This window comes from Passer domesticus, chromosome Z, assembly GCF_036417665.1.
Source record: "Passer domesticus isolate bPasDom1 chromosome Z, bPasDom1.hap1, whole genome shotgun sequence".
NCBI classification, from domain to species: domain Eukaryota; kingdom Metazoa; phylum Chordata; class Aves; order Passeriformes; family Passeridae; genus Passer; species Passer domesticus.
The window spans coordinates 82,155,283-82,173,119 of record NC_087512.1 but is presented as its reverse complement, the minus strand read 5'-3'; the positions used below and the strand labels follow the sequence as shown (position 1 = coordinate 82,173,119).

At 46.0% G+C, this 17,837-nt stretch overlaps 1 protein-coding gene and 1 long non-coding RNA gene across 2 annotated transcripts in view; both read left to right on the top strand.

Annotated features, from left to right (window-relative positions):
• The first annotated feature begins 4,033 nt into the window (after positions 1-4,033).
• On the top strand, positions 4,034-9,985 carry LOC135290693 (uncharacterized). The gene is made up of 5 exons (XR_010353464.1): positions 4,034-4,376; positions 7,138-7,204; positions 8,712-8,868; positions 9,340-9,384; positions 9,524-9,985. It is a non-coding gene; the product is annotated as an uncharacterized LOC135290693 (long non-coding RNA).
• Positions 9,986-15,595: 5,610 nt separating this feature from the next.
• Positions 15,596-17,837, top strand: part of ZFYVE16 (zinc finger FYVE-type containing 16) — a 37,596-nt gene continuing 35,354 nt past the window's right edge. The window contains exons 1-3 of the transcript XR_010352101.1: positions 15,596-15,625; positions 15,829-16,209; positions 17,285-17,343. The gene's annotated coding sequence lies outside the window, so the exon portion shown is untranslated. The remainder of the gene's footprint in view (positions 15,626-15,828; positions 16,210-17,284; positions 17,344-17,837) is intronic.

The following is a 17,837-nucleotide window of genomic DNA, read 5'->3' as shown; positions in this document are numbered from 1 at the left end:
TTTGTTGGCTGGCACAGCCTGTGCCAAGGGCCGGCAAGGTGCCTGCAGGCCCCAGCTCTGGGGGAAACAGAGAACGTCCTGCCCGTATCCACCGTGCTGCCAGCTCAGCAGTGCAGCACAGCACGGGCTCACGCTCCCCATCGCTCCCACAGATGCAGCCGGCACCACAAGACCTGTTCCCAATGCCCAGGATGGCCTCGGAAGGGGTTTCTGTCAGGGAACAGTCTGCTGGCTAGGGTTCCTGGGAGGCGTGCTTTCTTTGGAGCTTGTCTTCATGTTGGGCTGCTTTGGAATCGGGTATTCCTGGAAGAGAAAACAGTGAGTGTTTTGTTGCTCTCCCCCTCAAACAGCTTCTTTTGAAAGTCTAACGTGGTCAGGGAACATTCCCATTGAGACTGCAGTGGGGTTGTGGCCAGTCCATGATTGTCCAAATAACTCTGCTGAGGGTTCTGCTGCTGCCCAGTGCTTCCATTGGCCTCTCAATTGCTGGGCCTTGTCCTGGGGGCCCCGCTGGGGCTGCAGCCAGAGCTGGCTCCCACTGAGGCTGCCTGGCCAAGAGCAGCCCCAGGGGCACGGGGCAGAGGCAGAGGGAGGTGGGGAGGAGAAAGAGCAGGGCCGAGATTGCCCTTGAAAGGCAGAGGCGCTCTGGGGCCCGCTCCTGGCCAGGGACCCTGCCCAGAGCCGTGCCCTGCTGGCCGGGGCCTTGAGGGGCAGCTGTCCAGCTGGGCCCAGCTGTGCCAGCAGCTCCAGCCGTGCTGGGGAGCCTTGCCAGCTCTGGGCCCTGCTGTGCACGAGGGTCCCTGTGTGCCACTGGCAGCTGGGGCCTCAGCCACCTCCTCTCTGCACAGGAGCACCTCGGGACAGAGTTGGCAGACGGTGGCTGCACCTCACACCCAGACAGTGTGAGCAGCCCCTCCAGCAGCAGGAACGGCCTGGACAGCCCTCTCAAGTGTTCTGTGAAGAGGACCCCAGAACAACCGTCGACAAGGAAGCCTCTTATTGCCCCGTAGATCCCACTGCCACCTGCTCTCCCCATGGGCCTCCCCAAGCTGCCTTCATTCCTTTTTTTCTCTCCGTCTGTCCCATCCCAGCCAACCCGAGTTCCGCTAGGGACCCCAGGACCAGCCCAGCACCTTCCAGCACCTCCTGAGACCAACGCATCCCTTCCTCTGCCCCTGAGCCCCCTGGCCTTGCCCTCTAGGCAACACTGAAGGTGACACCCCACCCCACCCCACCCCACCCTCCCCCCACTTCCAACTCCCGCTTGCAGGTAGGCAATGGCCCATTCCTGTGTTCAAATAAAGAGATGGATTTGTGTCCTAGTTTGAAAGCAAAACCAGTGAGAGGCTCTCTTGTTTAAACTGCGACCCTTTGGACGAGGACACGAGGCTTGACTCCATTTTCATCAGAAGGCTGGTTTATTATATTACACTAAAATACTACATTACAACTATACTAAAAGAACAGAGAGAAGAAGATCAGAAGGCTACAAAGACAAGAATAGAATAGGAATCAATAACAAAAACCTGTGACTGCTCACAGCCTTGGCACAGGTGGCTGTGATTGGTCACTGATTGAAAACAATCTACATGAACTAATAGAAGATGCACCCATGGCATTCCACAGCAGCAGATAGCCATTGTTTACATTTCTTTCCTGAGGCTCTCAGCCCCTCAGGACAGGAAAAATCCTAGCAGAGGCTTTTTCCCTAAATTATCATGGCAACAAGACAGATATTGTGGATCTCTACAGAAGCCAGTGTTGTACTTGGGGGCAGCCAGACAGCACTTTGGGGCGTTCCTTTTGCCTTTGAGGGCAGTTGGGAGTGGGTGGGCTTTGCTGAGCTTCCCTGTGCAGTGAAGACAAGAGCAGGGATTGTTTTGCAAGCAGCAGAAGGCTGCAACCCAGCCAATGGCTCTGTGAAGGTGTGTGTGCTAGTCTGGCCAAACTGATGAGAACACTTGGCTTCCTGGATTCCCTTTAGACTCCTGACTTGTCACCAGTCATTGGAGACAAAATACTTCCCAGAACTTGATAGGCTGTGGGGCTGGTTTAATGCTGGTGTTGTTTTTATGACTGTTAGTACTTCTACTGTTCCTTCTGCAGTTTGGGTTTGATAAGAATTCTACATTTTGGTTAGCCTGACCTTCTGGATGAGAACATCAGTTGATAGCACAAATAAGAGAGGAAGAGGTCTTTTCAATGTGCCCTAAAAGTTAAAACATTACATTGTTAGAACAATCCTGAGGTATCAGAGAGGAAGAGTTGTTTTCAGAGTGCCCCAAAAGAAGAAAACCACCACACTTTTTTTACAATCCCTGTTTGATATTTTAGTTGTATGCTTAGGAAGATGCATCAAAGAGACACATCCATGTGGCATTTCCAGATAGGACTGCCCTGCAGGCAATTCTCAGGAGGAAGCCTGCAGCCCCTCTGCTGCATGTTCCTGCAGTAGCAGGCATTTTGTCACTGCTAATGCCCAGCTGATAAACACTCTTGGAATACTAAGCATTGGCCTCAATCCCTGCACAGATTCCTGCACTCTAGGAAAGCACACCAAGGCCTTGGTGACTCTGCAGTACAGATGAGTTGCTTCTTACAACTAGTAATAGCTGCAGAGAAACAGAGAGGCCTTTTATAAGGTCACTTCCAGTGAGGTTTATTGGAGCAGAGCAAAGGGGAACCAGAGACAAAAGATGAGCCATGTCCTTTGCACAAGGTTTAAGCAGGGGTGTGTGCAGGGTCAGTAGCAAGGGGCAGGGCAAAGGGAATTGGCTCTCAGGGAAGAAGGGGCCGTCCACCAGGGGTACCATGACCCCCTCTCCTTACATATTGTGACTAAACCACTAAATGTGTTTTTTTCAAAGGAACTCTTGCTGGATATGAATGGAGATACTTGGTTGTTTCCAATTGGTGAAACATTAATATGGCTTAAAACTCATGTGGCAGGGAATAATTCAGCTCTGTGCAAAAAGATATTGTTGAGCTCAATTTGGGTGCTCACACCCAATTCAGGAACAATCATATTTCTCTAGTGTGCATGCAGCAACCATAATGAAGATTTGTTTTCTGAAATGTCTGCCCATAGGTAGCCAAGTGGAATCCAAAGGAGAATTCCTTCAGTCTGAAGGAACATCTATTTCAAACCCTTCAGACTGATTGGCTGGCTACACTGACATAGTCAGACAGAATTTGAAGTTAATATTCAGTCGTTCAGAGAACGGGAAAAAAAAAAAGCCCTGGCAATGAAGCCAAGATTCTTAGAATATGCTGAGGTAGCAGGGACCTGCCAGGATCCTGGTCCTGCACAGACACCACGAGAATCACACCCTGTGCCCAAAGAGTTGTCCAAATCCTTCTTAAGCTCTTTGTGCAGTGACCACTGGCCTGGGGAGCCTGTTGCAGTGCTCAAGCACTCTCTGAGCCATGCATGTTTTCATGATATCCTGCCTAAAGCTTCCTGAACTCAACTTCATGCTGTTTCCTTGAGTCCTGACACTGAAGGTCTGTTTTCCTTGCATGGAAAGAACTATGACAGTTGATATTCAGGCTTTTTAACATGAACTATTGGATCATCCATACAGAAAATCAGCTCCATCTCAGAACCCCACCAACACCAGTCAAGCGAAATCTCTGGGACCTTCTGAGAGAGACACTCCAGCAAAGACCTGCTCAGGTATTTTGTGCATTTTTAACCTTCTGGACTGTATGGTAAATTTTAGCAGACTTGCTGGTGGTGTAAAAGCTGTGATGTGAATGTACGGGACCTTCCCTTTTGGGAAAGACTTTGATGGAGCTGCTGAATGGGAATGTCTTTCTCCCAAAGCATTTTAGCTCCAGACTTGAAGTAGGACTTGCTAAGTGCTAGGATGAGAAAGGAGCGGTGAGATAGAGCCTGTATTTACCTGCAGTACTTGCTGGTTTGAATGCTCTTTTTAGTTAAGAAGGATGTGTTTTCAACCTTGGCCAGTTCAGAAATGCTGCCTTTTCAGAATGGGAGCAAAAGCTCACCCTGCTCATAAGTTCATGAACAAATTATGTTGTTATTCTTGCAGAAACGTCCTCTGGCTTCCGACTTGACCAGTCCTGTGACAAGCAAGAAAAGGATAATTGGTCACCAGCCCAGTCATGTCCAGGCAGCAGCTGGTGGCCACTTTTCTTACTTCTTTCTGCCTTCCACATCCCTTTGCTTTTTGGACATGCTTCCAAGTGTTGGCTCCATTTCCCCCTGCACTCATGTGGTGCAAAAACCAGAGAAATTTCAGAGTTCTGTCATCCCAGTGCCTGCCAGGGTGCAGAGGAGATCCCCAATTCAAACAGGAAGAAAAAGGAATTGGGAAGACTGAAGCAGTTGCATCCCTTGGATTTCGATGAAGGTATTAATGTGCTGGTTTCCCTGACTCCTGTGTGCATAACTGTGGTGTAAAGATTTGGTTATTAAGGTGCAATTAAGGTGCAAGCGCACCTCTTTCCACAGTCAAGAGTAAAAATGTTATTGAACAGGAAATGCAAAGTAGGGAGATAGAAAGAAATAAGAGAAGAGAGGCAGGGTGAGGGGAAGAGAGAGACATTCAGCAGGAAGATATCATCCCCACATGGGCCCTCGGTCATCCAGCCAGTCCTTCCTCACCCTTGGTCTTCTCGGTGGTGGAGGCCCCAAGTCTCTCTGAAGGTACCACCTTTCTACTGTCCAAGACTGGGGTATCCACAGGGTGGTCACAGCTGTCCCCACATCTTGGGCTAGAAGCCATGGAAGCAGTGATTCTCCTTACCCACAGTCTCTACAGTGGAGTTTTTGTCTGGTGTCCTAATTCCGAACCTTCACCTCTGCTAGGCCAAGGCTTAGTGCTTTTCTTCCTGCCATCTGTGCTTCTCTCAGATTCCTCTTCTGGCGGTTCATCTTATGGAAACATCCTTCTTTGACAGTGTTTGGAAATAGTTAATTGTGCTCTTGCACCTTGTGACAAGGGAGCTTTGAAAGCTGGCTCTGGATACACAAAGGCACTGCTCTACATCACTGCTCTACCATTACCCCTGCTGTGTGGTCATGAAAAATCAAGACTCTTTTTTTTTTTTTCCTGCCATTACATTAGATTGTAACTCTTGCTTTAAAAGACAACAACAGCAAAGCCCAGAACCTGTGCTGCTGGAACCTTGTCTAAAATGACATTAATTTTTAGAAATTCTCCCTCTAAGTAGTGCAAAACCAGTTGAGGACAAAGAAATGTGAAATTGCTTGCTGTTGGGAGAAGCTGATTAAAAGGAAGAGCCAGGCATTACAAAACCACAAGGAATGGGTTATTTCTTTCCATTTGATTTCTAGTAAACTGACAGTTGATGAGACACTGCTTTTTCCATCAGCAGATTTCCAAGACTGCATGCTGAATGCACAAACCTGTCACACATTGATTTCAGGCTAGTTTACTGAAACAGTCAAATCTCCGTGATTCCATGGTTTTTCACTGAACTCAGCCTTTTCGTGGAAACTCCAAAAGCTCAAAACCTGGGGTGTGGTTTCCTGGAGATCTACTTTGAACTGGGCTGTGAGTTCCTCTCCATCCCAGCTGCAGAATTTCCTTCTTCAAAAGCTGTGGAACTAGTACAGACTGAAAACAGTGCTGAAAAGCTAAAGATAAAGGCATAAAGAACACTTGATTTCTGATGACAGGGACACAGGCAGTAGGGCAGAGTTCAGTTGCTTTGTTAAATCTGTCGCTTGTCTTTTTTGGAGGTTGACCTTGCAGATTCCAAGTTGGGTTTGGTGTGGAGGCAGGTTTAGAGTGTGCAGATGCCTCTTGCAAGTGCTGGTGTGCTTGTAGAGACAGGTGCTTTGAGATGGTCTTCCCACATTTCTTCTGGACATGCACATGGCACCTGCAAACCTTGAGATGCCTTTGAAGGATTTCTGCTTGAATCCATAAACACATGAGCAGCTTTTATCAGGAGGCAGTAACAAAATTCTGCCCAGCTGGTGAAGAAAAAATCTGGTTTGTGTTTCAAGCTGGGGCTTAGGCTGAAGCTTTTGGGTGGACTGAGCCATGAGAGCAACTGCACTTTTGGAAATGAAGTGCTCACAGCAAAGCCAAATTGTATTGAACATGCTCTGACTATTGGTATTTCTCTCCAGTTTTATTACTATATTTACACTTCTTTTTATACTTCTGCTATACCATGTAATAGTTTGAACACTGAAATCAACAAAAGCAAATGGAACATCACATGACAGCTCTTTCCTCAAGATTTAAAGCTCAGGTGGCCTAAAGATTGGCAAGAATGGCTGAGTTTGAACAAGATTAGTTTGTGTAAATAAGGGCAATGGAAGCTCATAAGGAACGTAAAGGATCCTGTGGGTCTTTGATGCTTGGCACAAAACCTCAAGTGGAAAGCAGAGATTACCAAGGTCCTGAGTGTTCCTTCCTGTTTCAGCTGACTTTTCCTTATGGCAGATCTTTTTATTATCATCGTAGCTCTTCAACATTTCTTTGAAAGAGGGCTTTGAGGTTATGTGTGCAATGCTTCCCAAATGCCTTTGGAAAGAGCCAAAGGGCAATTCACAAGTGCAGAGCTGTTTCCAACCCCATCCTGCCACGTTAATCGGTTTTGGCTGCAGGTCATTGGAGCCTTAGTGCCAGTAAGCCCAATAGAATGGAATTGGCTTTCCTGCTGACAAGAGTGCAGGCACTCCTCCAAACTTTGGGCCTCTGGAACTGGCAGGGAATTGGGGATAAAACATGGTGTGAGAAGAACTCAGCTTCCTTCTTCATTTCTTGTTAGAACCTCAATGTTGGTCTCTCTCAAGCTGTTGTCTTTTGTGAAGCTGCATCTGTTGCTGCAAGAATTGAATGGCTCTGCAGATGACACCTCATGCTTTATATGTGAGAAATTATATAGCTGGGGCTAACACTGTGGGAATGCACAACCTGTAGGATAAAGTGGCCATTCCCTCTTTCTAAACCCCAGGACAGGCTACTGTGGAAAAGAATGTGTGTGCCCCATTAATAAATGTTACTGCTTCTTCTGAATAATTTCTTGTGAAAAGAAAGGTCTGAAGGACTTTTCTCAAGACTGTCCAATGGGGATCCTTTGGCCTTTTAATGATCTCCTAATGAAGAGTGTCAAAATTCTGCTTTTCTGCAGGAAAAAGAACAGATACTTCCATTGCCTCCACATGCTCTGCAACAAGCAACCAAGCAGACTGCTTGAGGTGAGTCAAATAGCAATTCACTCTTGCCCCTCTCAGTGGGGTGCAGTGTCCATCTCTTTGCTGTGCTGAAAGGATGAGTTTGAGCAGGTTTTGTTGGGCCTCCAAGGCTCAGAGCAGTGATGAACACCGAGGTGGGTGAGGCCCGGACGGGCCCTCCCTTCCTGCAGTGCAGCTGCACAGGCTCAGCTGCAGCAGTGCTGCTGCATCCCCTCATGGCATTTGCAGGAGAGGAGGGAGAAGTGTGTGTGTGGTATAAAGCCCTGGAAATTGCTGGCAGCTTGTGTCAGGGCAGAGATGTTGGCAGGGGCAGCCAGGCCTCCTGCAGCTCTGGGGATCTGGGGCAGCTGCGGCCTTTGGAGCAGGCACGGCAGGGCCCTGGCTCACATTGCTCCGGGACCGCCCAAAATGTGGAAAGGCATCTGTGGTTTTCTTTTCAAAATTATCCTGCACGCTAGTCAGGTGTATCAGGCCTGGCATGCATGCTTGGCACAAGTTGTTGTCTGTCCTGCTGCTGAATTTCAACTTGTTAGCAATTTACTGCTTGTCAATATTAATCTCAGGGTGGTTTGAAGGAATTCATTCTGACGTGGAGGGAGTTTTTGTCATCCAATAAGAACCAGACCTTCAGGCCCAGAGGAGCAGAAGCATTGGTGTGAGAGTGTTGGCAAGTGGCATCTATTGTTCTCATTGCCACTTTAACTTGGATTTGTATCATGAGTTTGATAAACCTCACAGGTTCTGATTTGAGGGAGAAGGGAATGAAGAAGGTTTGACTCCCATCAGTGGCTTTGAGCATTAATGAGTTTTTCCCTCCTTAGGACCTGATGTGCTTTGGGTGTTCCTTCTTGTAGTTTCTGACTTGTCTAGAGTTTGCTTTTGTGGCTTTGTTTCCTTTTGTGTGTTAGAAATGCCTCAGTTCCCAGCTCAGTGATGTAACTGCTGTACACTAGAAGAATCAAATATTATCTTTAACTCTGCTTTACCCTTAGACAGACAAGAATGTAGCTCAAAAGTTCACTCATCTCCGTTAATACATTCCTTTACAAAAATATTTTGCAGATGAATTTTCATAATCATATGTAACTCAATTAAGTTTTTCCTACAGAGGAAGAGATTATAATTTAGTAATGTTTCTTCTTTTCATGAAGCTGCTGTGTTTGTTTTTCCTTTGACATTTGAAATGAGGACACATAATTTCTAAATGTGCTCCACCTGCTCATGAATGAAACCTCTACATTGTAAGCTATTAGTAACTGGAAATGGGCCACATAGAAATGTGGCAGATTCCCAGAGTTACCTGACTACATTCTCTTGGTGCACATGAGCTTGAAAGCAGAAACTGTCAGTCCCAAAGCTACTGACTCAAAGCTTGTGTGTCTGTGTTTGTCATTTCCCTGTGCTTGATGTCAAATTATATGTGTGTTTTATGGATTAGAAACATACTCAAATGCTCTCTTAGAGTTCACTCAGAGAAAAATGGTCTCATTTTTTTCTTTATAAAATACAGAATCATGGTCTCCTTGGAGGAATGCCAGTGCTACAAGGACGACTTCAATGCAATTATGAGGGATATTGGAATTTATATTTTAAGATTGACAGGACCATGAAGAAGTTCAGACAATTTCAGGAGCAAGTCTCTGACTCCAGGCTCCAAAGCCTATCAGGTAAAGAAGGATAAAGCCATGAAGACTGTGCTTCATCACAACAGTGTTTTGGATTCCCTGGAGCTGCTCAGTGAGACAGAGGGAAACTGAGGAATTGGCATATATGCTCAGACACTGCTTGGGCTGGGTCTGATTTTTGCAACACCCTGCCCAAAAGCCCCTGTTTGAGCTGTCTATGAAGAAACAGCTGTTTGTGAGAGGTGTCCAAAGCAGAGTCTTAGAGCATGGGCTGCTTCTGTTGCCTATTGAGAGCCTTAATTACAGATCTTGGGTGATGCTGGGAGATGGAGATTTGTTTTGCAGAGCTCCCAGAAGAGTGGTGGCTCACAGAGAAGGAAATCTCTAGAGTCAAGACTGAGTGTACTTTTAGTGTTTTACCAAAGGTTGCATTTTAAGGTGGTAGTGAAACATTCTTCATGTTTTTTTCTTATTTGGTTTTTTTTTTGTTTGTTTGTTTGTTTTTTCTTGAAGATGCTGCGTCATTGATTCCCAGCAGATTATCAGCAGTTACAACAGGTACGTGTGACACCAGACCTGCAGGGCCATGGCAACTGCTGAGTCTGCCTCAAGGCTTTTTCAAAGCAAAGGACATCACCTTCTAAGCTCTGCAGAAGTGTTTGCATGGCCTCATTTTCTTTTGCTTTCTCCTTCACAGGGTAGCCCCAGCTACTCTGAAATGAGGAGCAGGTGCCAGTAGCTCCACAAGAAGCTGGCCCATATTCAGAGCCACATTTCTGAATTTGACCAGCAGTGAGTGGAGTACTGGCACCAGACATCTGCTTCAGCAAGAGAACATCTGTGAACTCAGGATTTTTCATTTCAACTGGAAGATTAGTTTTTTTAGGATTTCTTAAGTTAGCATTGAACAGTAGGTTATGTTAGCACTTTGAAGTAGATTATTTCTTAAAAAACATAGGATTAGTTCAAAGAAGTTTAGTAAGTTTAAGAAATTGAAAGATGATAGTATTGAAATTTAACAATAAAGAAATCTCACTGTTGGTAATTCCTTCTCTCGTTGTTTTATCATAATTGGATTGGGTTTCTTCTGGTTGTTAGCGTTCAGGAACACATAATCATGGAATGATTATATGCAGGTGCTTTTATTGAAAAGCTCTGGTGTCAGGGGCACAGACCCAAATCTGACTCTGACATGGGTTTGGGATGAACGTGTTTTTACATTCTATCGTTATATAACTTACATATTAATTGTTAAACTTACATTGTTCTATTGTATGCATTGATTTCATCCAAGCATAGATTTCTTGTGATCCTCGCAAACCCTTGAACACAGTTCCACATGATTCTTCTTATGATTAAACAATAATTATATCTAAACATCATCACATCTAACAATTATATCATTTACCATATACTGGTTACAAAGGTGCAAGTCCACATGATTGAGCACACACTAGGCCTGATGTTTCCCAGGGCCTACTTTTAACATTTTCCCAGGGCCTACTAAGCATAGCTTTCTTTCTAACTCCCCGAATTTTCTATGCTTTTAAAATCTTTTACTATCATGGTCACTTCTTTTCTTCAAGTCCTAAGTTTGTCCTCTGAAATAAATTTATCTTTAGAGCGTGGAAGTCCACTACCTCTACTATGAAGTTGTGCTCATTTTAAGAAAAGATTGTGGCAAATAGAAATTCTTTATGATAATATAGAATTCTTTATGATTCTTGTTAATTTAAACTCTTTACCTAAAGTGGTGGAAGGCTTAGAAGTTTGTACAAACCTGTCCCTAAATGACCTCGTTGTGGAGGGTTGCAGAGGAGTGCACATGGGCTGCTCTAAGCTGTCAGCTGAAGCAGCTCTCAGGACTGCTTGTAAATCATGGCCTCCCCTTGTCAGTGAGCAGAGGAATATCCAGTTCTTTTGCAAGTGGTATGTTTAACACATTTACAAGTGTTGGAGGCAAGGTCCTTCAATGGCTTTTAAAGAGAAGTTGGGTTCAAGTATCCCTATGTAAACACTGTCCCTTTTTTAGCACTTTCAAAACTAGTCTGTAACAACAACCAGTCTTTCAAGAGAGACACAGATGTTGATTCCTGCACAGACCTATGGGGACATTGAAGACTAGTCCTTTTCCTAAGTTTCCTGCCATTTATTTATTTATTCAGCAGACAAGGTGAAGATGTTACCAGCAATACCATAACCTTGTTTTTGGAGAAATATGAAATTGTCTGAGGGAGGATAATATTTGGGAACACTCAAAGGTGGCTGGGAATGCCCCTTTCTTCCTTGCAGAGCATTCTACAAATTCCTCCATTGTCTCCAAGCCAACGATGTTGAGTCCCTGTACCTGAGAGCCCTTGGGGTGTTTTGTGATTGAACACCTGAGCCGTTGTTGCCCTTCTGTTCTCCTTCAAGCCAAGTTCAAGAAAATGTCACCTCCTAAACCCTGAGACTTGGGTCCATTTTTGCCTGGCTCAGGGGGTGCTCCTCCAGCTCTGCAGTGCAGCAGCCCCAGGGACGCTGCCGTGGGGGGCATGGGGTGAACTGTGCTGGGCTGCCTCTCCTGGGCTTGCTGGCTGCTGCTGCTTGACAGAGCGTGCCAGAGTGCTGCTGCCCAGGGTGGGCTGAGACTGAGGACTTTTCATGGTTACCCCTTCATGACATATCTTTCCCTTGATGGGATTTCTTCTAACTCACTCTACACTGCATTGGAAAGTTTTGTTTCCATGCTTTAACAAATTGAGGCTTCAAATTCTCATCTATATTTTCCCCCCCCAAGTCCCTTATGTGTTGGGGCTGGCTTCCCTCGGGGGCAGGTGTATCAATGTACTGATCCCATCCCCTTTTATTGCTGCAGGAGTGCTTAGGAACACTTCAAATGGTCCTTTCCACTTTTCTTTAGGTGGCTTGTTGCTCTGCTTTCTGACATAAGACACAGTCCCCAGGTTGATGAGGATGTCCCTGCATCACCAGGGATGGTCACAGTAGAAACTTGTGGAAAGATGAGAGCACTTTCCACAGGTATGATAAGAAAGGACTGAAATTAGCATTTGCTATCATAAGACTTTCTCCAGAAAGGCTTGGAACTTTGTAGTGCCTTCCATAGAGCATTTCCTATGGGCTTACTTTTTTCTTTAAAAGCCACTGGAATTCTGCACCTCAAGAGAGCAAGGGGAAGCACTGGTGGCCACTTCAGTGAGTTTTCCTGGTCACTTTTATTCATTTCTGCTTTTAGACTCTGATTTGTTCTCTCAGCCTTGCTGCTGGGAATGACCTCCATGGGCTGAGTAGGTCCCATTTAACAGGGAGTGTTTTACATAACTTTTGTACAGTTTCAGCTCTGAAATGAGAATCTCTATGGACGATATTCCAAAAGGAATCAAGGAATCCCTAATCTTAGTAATTTTTCTTTTATTATTACTTCAGGTAATTCTTTGGGTTTTTTGTGTTTTTTTTGGTCGGGTTTTTTTTTTTTTTTTGTTTCTTTGTTTTCTTGTTCTGTTTCTGTTGTTGCTGTTGTTGGTTTTGGGTGGTTTTTTGGATTTTTTCTTTGGTTGGTTTTTTTTTTTGGTTTGGTTTGGTTTGGGGTTTGTTTTGTTTTGTTTTGTTTTTGTTTTTGAAGATTTTTTTTTTTTTGTGTGTGTGACAAGGAAAAGCCATTGGCCATACAAAAAATGGGTCCACTAAACTGTAGAAGGATTCCTGGCTGAACAAGGCCATGACATTCTCCTGTGGGAATTGGACAACCCTGGCCTGCAGTTACTCTGAAGACCATGTACTGCCCCCAGAACAAGACAGACAATGTGTTGGGGTGCGTTAAGTTAAGTTGGTTTATTCCTATATCCCCCATTCCTGTTTATGGTTCTGCCCGGGCTCCCTCTCTCTCCCTCTTCTTGATCGCCCCGTCAGTTACACCTTTCCCCTCCCTTTCCCTACAATGTATCTCTCCTGACCCCTCCCTGGTTGCCTGTCCGTCACTCGGTGCCCACACCCTTCCATCCAGAACCTTCTACCTTGGGCATCGAGTGATTGGATCAGGGGCCAGGGCCCCGCCCCTAGTTTACCCCCACTGGATACCCGAGATGTTTGTTACGTGTTATCCCCTCCCCTCGAAATTTTTGATTGGTTCATGTGTTCATGTTATAAGGCCCTGCTGGGCATGTTTTTCCTTTGTCCGCGCCCGACGCTTCTTCAATAAACACCCTCGTTTTCCCTGTCGCCGCGGTCCTGCCTTATTTCTCCTGTGGGTCGCAGCCCTGCTCCTCTCCAAACAGCTCCGTGGATCCTCGCTCTTCAAAAGGCATTCAGCCTTAGGTGCTCTCCCCAGGAAGTCTACCAGCGGGAGGGTGCCCCCAGTGCTGCCGGCGGTGCTGGCCGCAGCCAGCCGGGAGATCCAGAGACTCCGAGGCCAGCCGCCACCGCTGCAGTGCTCCACTGTGGGATGGGCGTGTGGGGACAATGCAGAGTGAGAGGGTTTGGTGCAGGGTAAGGGGGGTCCTTAGCTTGGGGGGGAAAATAAATTATGTGAGGGTTACTTCAGAATGATTGCACAGAGCTTTGGGGATTCCTTCATGTGTAAGGAGACATCACTGTGTGAGCACCGGTGTGGAGTGTTGAACAATAAACTTCATTTTTTCCTTTTTCCCAGTCTTTCCCACCCCCTGTCCCAGTCATGGGAAGAGGCCGTGTGAGGACAGACCCGCAGGGATCCCCGGTGGTCTCGGGTGCAGCAGGATCTGCTCTGGCTGCTGTTAGAGCCTGGGCCCCAGGGGGGCAGGGCTGCACAAGGAACAGGAAACCTGTCCTCAGAGAAAAGCTGCCTGGAAGGAAAGCCTTGTGCAACATTCTGTAGGAAGTGCTTGCTTACAAACCCTTTGTGTACGTGAGTTCGGGTAGTAAAACAACTTTCCTGAAAAATTCTGTTGTGAAGAGAGTTGTTGTTGCATATTTACAGCTTTATTTTTTTATTCCAAACTCGCTGTTGGGTTCTTCGGGGGTTTTTTTTGTGACACTTGTGGAGCGATACTGCAACAGAGTGATATCATCATGTGATAATATTATAAGCCAAAATGATGATAAATAGTGTGTTTCCTTGGGGAATTGGGCCCAGGCACTGTGGCAGCTGGGGCAGAGGGTGGCCGATGTTATAAATGAGAAGCTTGACTAGGCCAATATTCAAGCAGCAATCAATTGTTTAATCAATATGGTAAAGTATGAGCAATACAGGCTGGGTACAGTGGGGGAAGTTTTCCCTCCAACTGCATGCCGATACTTGGGGCTCACAGATATTTATAGGGGTTCTCATAAGCTTTCTCTTCAGTTTCTATTCCCAATTTCTACATCGCAATTCTATATACACTCTTGTGATTTAGTTTTGCTCAGGATCCAGAAAAGAGTATCCCCAGATGGTGGGGTCCAGCTTCCAAAGAAGAAAGAAGTCTCCCGGCTGGTGAGGTCCAGATTCCAGATGTGGGTCCACCTTTTAATTGCAAGGACTATAAATCTCATACCAGTGATGTCCAGCTTTCCTTGGTGGAAACAATCAGTCCTTGAGTTGATGTTCATCTTCCTTTCTCAGGCTGCTTTTCACTGTTTTGTTAAGGCATTGAGATAAGCATGTTTCCTGTTTGATATATTCTAAGTTTCAAAGATCCTTACTACAAGCAATATTCCAAAATGATACTTCAAAAGGTTATTATTGCAAAACTCTTTTTAGCTAGAAGCAGAAAGTTCTTGTCAAACAGCAACATCCTTAAAGCTTTAACTTGAATGCTCCTAAATGAACTGAAGACTTATAAAGGTAAATTGCAAACAAAGGATAGGTTCAAAGGCCTTCTTCCATGCTTTACTCTCTCAGTTATTTATTAGAATTGTCTTTATACCTGTTCCATGGTGGGTTTCTGTCGGAACCTAGGACATCTCTCTGGGTGCCCTGGATGTCTCAAAGCCCTGGCAGGGGCTCAGAGACCCTGGCAGGAAGCCAAAGACACCTGGAAATTCGATGTTAATTCATGGAGCAAATTGACAACCTGATATGAAGAATTACAGGTCACAAAAGTTTCAGTAGCAATCACAGGATGAAGGGAAAAATTTTGGAGCACTGTACAGGGGGGCTTTGAACCTTGTACAGGGGGGTTTGGAATTCTGTACATGGGGGTCAGGAGTTCTAAGATGGAGGGATTTGGGCGTGCCCTGTCCTTCTTCTTTCTTCTCCTTGGCATCCATGTTCAGGATGATGTTGGCACGTGTGCATTGGTTCATAGAGAAAGTGCACTTGCCAACAAGGGCAGAAAGTATTGGAAATAGAAGGTAAATATCTAATACGTAGTTTTTGCTATAAAAGAGACAACCGCCTCGTGGGGAGGGGAGAGCCCTTGCCTGTCTTGCTGATCAGACCTCAGCTGGACACACAGAAAAACTTTGTAGATAAGAAACAATAAACTCAACTGAAGACGAAAAGCAAGAGTCCAGACTCCTTCAAAGCACAGCCTGCCCAGAACCACCTTTTCCCGTGCCGGGGCAGAGACGAGTGACAGCCGACCCCGGCAGGTTTGCACACCTATCCCAGTCACAGACGCACAGGTGCCTGTATGCACCTGACACCAAACACAGCTCCGTATTGCACACCGGGAGGAGGGGGCAGGTGTGGGGATTGTGTGCGGGGCCCGGGGCTGCCGTGTTCTGTGCCCAAACGCGGTTGATTAGGCGCAGAAAGGAGCAAACCCCTCCTTGGGCAGCCTGCGAGCCGCGCCCGGAGCCGCCCCGGGGCGGGACCGCTCCGCGGGCTGCGGGCACGCAGGTGGGTCGGGGCGCTGCGGGCGGGGGTCCCCGAGCTCTGGGTGTCCCCCGGGTGTCCCCAGGGTGCTGTCCCCCAGGGGGGTGTCCCCCGGGTGTCCCCCGGGCCGGGGTCCCGCCGCGGCGGTTCGGCAGCCCCGGCTCCCGCAGCTTTCCCTCTCTGGGCTCGTCCTGTGCTGCGAGCACCGCGCTTTCCTGTTTTTCCAGATGAAATCTGGGCTGGCGGGAGGCGCTGTTCGCCGGTAGGTGAGGGGCCTTCGGTAAGGAAAACAAATCCAAAGCCAACAGAAAACCCGAAGAAAAGCCAGGAGGAGAAGATGGAGGAAGCAGAAGAGGATGACATGACATGTGGAGACTTGGGAAACGGACTGGGGAGAAGACCAGGAGGTGTTTATGAAGGGGGAAACTTACAAAGTCCCCATTCAGTTAGATCTAGGAAGGGATCTGGAAGGACTTGTAATTCCCCCTTGTCGGCAAAGGGAGCGGAAGAAAGCGATGCTGCGGCTCTTCCTGCTCCAAAACGAAACGGCTTTCACGATGGATCCCTCAAAAAACCTGCCTCTAGTTCCACACGGCAGAGTAGCTGTGGTAAGAGTAATTGGGAAGTTAATTATTCACCACAGGAAAAGCTTTTCTTAGTGGGAGTGAGCTGGTCAGCTGCCTCACAAAGTGTCATGAAGTTTAATTCAAACCTCTTGCCAAATTCCCTGAAGGACTCTGTGCCCCCTGGGATCCTCCAGCTTCCTCCCAGACCATGAACAGCAGAATTCCTTCTCAGTGGCGAAGGCAGTGCCCATTCTTAGTGTAAAATGTCCAGTTTTGAAGTGTTTAGTTCTGTGTTTGACAGCAACATTTGTCAGGGAGCATCCTGTGGTGGGTGTGCCTGTGGGTTTGGCTGTGTCTGTGAAGTTGAGTGGCACTGCTTGGATTCCTGCTTTAAGTCAGTTAACATCTTCATAAAGACAGTTCCTAAAGCTTACAGCTAAATATTCAAAATCTTGCCTGCTCTTTAGTTGAAATTAGTGAATTGGCTTACATTAGGGGTTAGGAAGTAGCTTTTAGAACCTGCATTGGCATTCATTTTCATTTTTTGTGAAGGTGATGCTGCTGTAAAAACAATCAAATGTAGGTAGTGCTCTTCATTACAGCCCAGCTGCCTTCCTGTCAATTTTTAATATTTCAACTGAGGTATTTCTGTGTAACTTACTTATTCTTCTCCTTTAAATATTTCCCTGTTATCCTTTCCACAGTAAGCTGAGCTATCTCTGTCTCCTGAAAATTGCCCTACTTCTAAATAGTGCTAGCTGTTGTTGTGAGTGTGGATGGTGAAAAGTTGCAATCAGAAGAGAATGTAAACATTTTTTTAAATCCAAGATGGCAATTTTGTTGCCTTTATTTCAAAGGAAGTTATAAAATATTTGCCTTTATTTTATGTCTCTTTACAACAGACATTTCCCCCCTATTTAACTTCTTAAATTGTGAAGCAATGTGTTTGAAGCTTCTATTGATGTGTTTCTTAAATGTGTTTGTTAGCTCCACAAGAAAAACACAAAGATAAAAATGCACCTTTGTATGTTACCTGTTTTCAGAGTAAAATCCTCACTTTTTCTTTCATTAAATGTCACACTACTTTATAATTTGTTGTCCTCTTTTGATCCTACAGAATCTAATACTGAAGTGTCAAATGAAGAACTGAAGCAACAGCTTCAGGAAGCTCTGGAGGTTGGTACCAGTGCCCAGGGTGCTGCTCTCCAAATCTGCATTTCCCTTCCATGTATCAGGAGGATCTTGGCATGCTGGGAGACTGGGGTGCACCCAGGTTCTTGGAATTACAGCAGGAGTTGGAAGCTTCATTAAATTTCATGTCAGAAAATCATAGTGTGAGGTGTACTTTATATTCTGGGGGGGGGTTCTTTGCAAAATATTTTTAAAGATGGAGAGAATATTGAAGGTCCTGTTGTACTTTTCCAGCAGATGCTTATGTTTTACTAATCTGTGGGGCTTGAAAATGTGTAGTGTAAGCAATCTTTGGATTTCCAGTCTGCATGTTTGTTGGAAGGTAGTTAACAGCATGTTTTGATTTCACTGTGGTTAAATGTATTGAGGTGTTGGCATGACAGCCAGCTGTAAAAATACACCTTGCACCTGCACTGTGTTCTCTAACCTCAGGTGAGGCCATGGAAAGACATCATGCAGGTGAAACAGAGGTTTGTTTT